Below are 5,916 nucleotides of genomic sequence, written 5' to 3'. Positions count from 1 at the left end.
GTAATACCCCAAAAATCCTTAAAAATAGTGTCAGCTCAAAACAAGAAGTAAACTACTAGAGCCGCCTTGTCTGAACCCCCCAATATAGGAAACTTGCCGTCTCTTCGTTTGAACAACAAGGAAAATCAATTGGCTTGAAAAACATGGAAAGTGGCTGAAACCACGATATTTTGCATCGAAAGTATCTTTCTTCTTTTCCGTTTTATTCTCCCCAGCTAGAGGAGTACTGAAACATCATAGAGATATACTTAATAGCTCATTTTAAAACAAATTGATGGATTTGAAAACCTTTCGTAGTTAACAAAATAATTTCTAAAATAAAATACTTTTCTTGTGAAAAACTGCATTTTTGTATAACACTTGAGTAAAAAATGTTATTAAAATCTTCTTGCTCATTAAGATAAAAATAGGATTTCATTTTTAACATTAATCCATGTTTCAGCGACGATAATATTTTGCATCGAGGGCATCCTTTTTTCTGTCCGTTTTTTTTCCACTATGAGAGAGCTATGTACTGAGAAATCATAAAGACCGGTTTACTGGCTTTAAGAAAATTGCTACATCTAGTGCCTTTTGTAATTAAAAACAAAAAGTTTATAAAATAGAGCCGCTTTTTACTAAAAACTGCATTTTTATGTTTAAGATGAATCATAATCGTAGGTTTTAGCCAGGTCGTCTCTTACTGCTAAAATTAATAAATAAGTCATAAGCTTTTCCCTGTTTGTAATCTTCGCAGTATACAGCAAAGGACAATGAATCGCAAACGGCCGAGAATATACTTCACCAAATACGGCTAGAAAGGTCAGATATGACCTTGGACTTTACAACAGAAATTTATAACTGCACTTTAGTTACGATTGAAGATTTGTGCTTATCTATTGCAAACAAACTTCTCAAGTATTTGGAAATGCCTTCACCTAATCGTACTGCGTCTATTTCTACATGTGTAGAATGGGATCGTGAACAAAGTTACAACACAATTGATCTATTGCCGTTTGTTACAGACCGGGACACCGGGATACAAGGAATATAAATGACGACCGGGACACTCAAAGAGAAATTACAGACCCGGACACAAATGACAAGCGGGACACAGGGAATATAAATGACGACCGGGACAAAGGGACACAACTACAACGGGGAAGCCGGAAGGGCACATGGGGGATATATAAATGACGACGGGGACACAGGGAATATTCCATTAGCAATTACCATCAACAAAGCCCAAGGGCAATCATTAGAAAAATGCGGTATAGATCTGAATACGGATTTTTTTTCCCATGGACAATTATATGTTGCATGTTCAAGAGTCGGTAAACCTGAAAATCTATTTATATGTACAGACAATGGGACAGCGAAGAATGTTGTATACTCGCAAGTTTTACGTAGTTAAAAACACATATGTATATATATACACACATATATATATATATATATATATATATATATATATATATATATATATATATATATATATATATATATATATATATATATATATATATATATATATATATATATATATATATATATATATATATATAAAAATAAGTTGTTTTTGTGTTATGTCTGTCTGTCTGTCTGTCCGCATATGATGTCTGAATTATTTCATCGTATACCAATTCAAAAACGAATGTATTCAAGCCCGGAGTAGCTGAGTAGGTAACGCGTTATGTTCCAGGTTCTAGGTCCGAGAGGTTGCAGGTTCGAACCTTGGCTAGGTAAAAACTACAAAAAAAAAACTAAAAAGAAAAAACTAAAAACTAAAAAAAGAACTAAAAAAACTAAAAAAAAAACTAAAAAAAAACTAAAAACTAATAAAGAAACTTAAAAAGCTAAAAAACTAAAAAAAGTAAAAAAGAAAAAAAACAATAAAAGGAAAAAACTTAAAAATAAAGGAGAAAAACAAAACTAAAAAAAAAAAAAATAAAAATAAAAAAAAACTAAAAAGGTAAAAACTACAAAAAAAATATAAAGAAAAAAGAAAAAAACTAAAAAAACTAAAAAAATTGTAAAAACCAAAAAAAAAAACTAAAAAGAAAAAAGGGGAAAAACAAAAAAAAATTATTTCATCATATACCAATTCAAAAACGAATGTATATACAGACCGGGACACCGGTACACAAATGACGACCGCGACACAGGAAATATAAATGACGACCGGGACACAGGGACACGAGAAAAACAAAACTAAAAAAAAATAAAAATAAAAAAAATAAAAAGGTAAAAACTACAAAAAAAAACTAAAAAGAAAAAAAAGGGGAAAAATACAAAAATTTATTTCATCATATACCAATTCAAAAACGAATATATATACAGACCGGGACACCGGGACACAAATGACGACCGGGACACGGGGAATATAAATGACGACCGGAACACAGGGACACAACTATAACGGGGACGCCGGGGGGCACAGGGGGATATATAAATGACGACGGGGACACAGGGAATGTTCGATTACCAATCACCATCAAGAAACCTCAAGGGCAATCATTAGAATCATGAGGTATAACTAAAAAAAAACTAAAAAAAAGGTAAAAAACTAAAAACTAAAAAAAAGACCAATTCAAAAACGAATGTATATACAGACCGGGACACAAATGACGACCGGGACACTCAAAGAGAAATTAAAGACTGGGACACCGGGACACAAATGACGACCGGGACACAGGGAACATAAATGACGACCGGGACATAGGGACATAGATATTTTCTATAATATCTATTATTTAGGTGTTACACGAAAATGCAGTTTTTCTTAAGTAGAAATTTTCCTTTAAACGAGCTGTTAAATAGCTGTGTATGATATTTCATTGCCCCAGAAGCTACAGAGTACAAAACATAAAGAAAAAAGATGCCTTTAATTCAGAATATTCTGGTTGCACCAACTGTTCTTGTTCGATCCGTCTCATTATTGAAAGTCTACTGTTGTCGACAAACATGACGTCAGTCGACACACAAACATGACGTCAGTCGACACACAAACAACTTATTTTTATATATATAGATAGATATACCAAGGGCTTTTAAATACACCAATATTCTTTAATGAGCCATTAAATAAATTTCTATGATATTCTAGTGCTCTGCTTGCTCAGAAGAAAAAGAAAAGAAAGAAAGAAATGAAAAGGTGCCCTATATGCAGAATATCGTGGTTGCAGCCACTTTTCTTCTTTTTCAAGACAATATATTTTCGTTGTTATTTAAGCAAGTGACAGAAAGTTTCCTAAGTAGGGTTTAGTACAAGGCGGCTCTAAAATTGGGCTTCTTGTTTTGATCTGAAACAATTTTTAGAGGGTTATTGGCTATTGTATTTCTTAGCATTGGACGTGATCGTCTCTTACTGGGTTACTAGCTATCGTTGCAACCAGGGCCCTAAAAATATTATTGCATATTTCATTGTCCTTTGCTATATACTGCGAAGATTACAAACAGGGAAAAGCTTATGATTTATTTATTAATTTTAGCAGTAAGAGACGACCTGGCTAAAACCTACGATTATGATTCATAATTCATCTTAAACATAAAAATACAGTTTTTAGTAAAAAGCGGCTCTATTTTATAAACTTTTTGTTTTTAATTACAAAAGGCACTAGAAGTAGCAATTTTCTTAAAGAAGAGCCATTAAACCGGTCTTTATGATTTCTCAGTACATAGCTCTCTCATAGTGGAAAAAAAAACGGACAGAAAAAGGATGCCCTCGATGCAAAATATTATCGTTGCTGAAACATGGATTAATGTTAAAAATGAAATCCTTTTTTGTTCCTAATGAGCAAGAGGATGTTAATAACATTTTTTACTCAAGTGTTATACAAAAATGCAGTTTTTCACAAGAATTGTATTTCATTTTATAAATTATTTTGTTAACTACGAAAGGTTTTCAAATCCATCAATTTGTTTTACCGCCGCAACCCTGATATTGTATTTTTTACAATGGGACGTGATCGTTTCTTACTGGGTTGCCAGCTATTGTTGAAACCCGAAAATAATCATTCAAATTCATCATCTTCAAAAGATATGAAATGTAACACAAATCCTTATAGAGGAAACTTACCATCCCTTGGCTTGAATAGAGGAAGATATATTTGCTTGAAAAACAAGATAAGTTGCTTGAACTACGATGTTCTGCATCAATGGCAGGTTTATTCTTTTCTCTCGGTTCTCCTCAGATAGCAGGACACTAAAACACTATAGAGAGCTGTTAATCGCTCTCTTTAAAGGAAACTGATGTGCTTAAAAACCTTTTGTAATTAACATAAAAATATGAATTAGAATCTATTCATATTTTTACTTACCAAATTTATATTATTTCTTTACGAGGTATATTTTGTCTCCAACAAATGAAAGCTCCAAAAACCAGTGCAGCCCCAAAGAGACCTCCAAAGACTATGGCTAATATTATTACAACCTCCATGGAGCCTTTTTCAGAGTTGGACTCAGGAAACGGGATGCAGTTGTTCTTTGGAAAACGGATGCATTTTTTGCAATTTTCATGCTCCTCTTGCAACCATTTTCTTTGTTTATCATTAAGTTCTTTAAAATCCATATACCAAGTATAGCATAAATCTCGTATTCTCCTAGCCGATTTGCCATTATCTTTATGCTTTTCTAATTTAGTAGCCAAAGCATATGTTTTCCCGACAGTTATGTTCATCTGACAGTCAAGCATCAGTTTTCGATCACAGTCTTTTTAGGGCCCTGGTTGCAACGATAGCTAGTAACCCAGTAAGAGACGATCACGTCCAATGCTAAGAAATACAATAGCTAATAACCCTCTAAAAATTGTGTCAGATCAAAACAAGAAGCACAATATTAGAGCCGCCTTGTACTAAACCCTACTTAGGAAACTTTCTGTCACTTGCTTAAATAACAACGAAAATATATTGGCTTGAAAAAGAAGAAAAGTGGCTGCAACCACGATATTCTGCATATAGGGCACCTTTTCATTTCTTTCTTTCTTTTCTTTTTCTTCTGAGCAAGCAGGGCACTAGAATATCATAGAAATTTATTTAATGGCTCATTAAAGAATATTGGTGTATATAAAAATCCTTGGTGTATCTATTTATATATATAAAAATAAGTTGTTTGTGTGTCGACTGACGTCACGTTTGTGTATCGATTGACGTCATGTTTGTCGACTGACTTCATTAGGGGGAATCACAACAACAGCATAAAAACAGGCTTACGGCTAATAAAGAAAGTATGAAAAGAAAGCGTGTCGAGGAATCACAACAACAGCGTGAACACAGGCTTGCGTCTCAAAGAGAAATACCCAAAAGAAAGCATGCCGAGGAATCACAAGAGCAACCAGAAACAACCTGGACAGTGACAGTCAAAACGTATTAAAACTGAAAATGATAGCGATGATTATTGGGTTTGGGAATTGACTTGGATAAGGTCATCAATGCCTACCAGATTTTAGTTAAAAAAACAAAGGTTCGGCGATATGTATTTCATAGTGACAGAAGACAAGTCAAGGTAAAACAAACCAAACAACTTGAAAGTGATACCGATGATAAAAAAAAACGACGTTGAAAGGACTATCGTTTCCCAGTTGCAACATCTTTTCCACATAAATAATAATTTAGTGCTTCTGTTCAAAACAGCAATCGAATTGACGCCTACTGATGCGCAACTATTAACGAAGTGGCAATCGTTATGGTCGGTGATTTGTATATGACGTCAAAGGCTTTGTATATGACGTCATTATAAGTATATAAGAAGGCGTTTCAAAGAGAAGTTTTTATTAAACTCATCGATGCTACGATGCCCTACAACAGTGGTTCCCAACCGGTGGTACGCGTACCCCAGGGGGTACGCGAAACCCTCGCAGGGGGTACGCGAAGGTCCCAAAATTAATTTAGTTTACATCTTTAAAACTTGTTTCTGACTCAGTTCCAACATTTCCCTCAA

Source organism: Artemia franciscana, chromosome 20 (assembly GCF_032884065.1).
Source record: "Artemia franciscana chromosome 20, ASM3288406v1, whole genome shotgun sequence".
NCBI classification, from domain to species: Eukaryota; Metazoa; Arthropoda; class Branchiopoda; order Anostraca; family Artemiidae; genus Artemia; species Artemia franciscana.
This window is presented reverse-complemented; position numbering follows the sequence as displayed.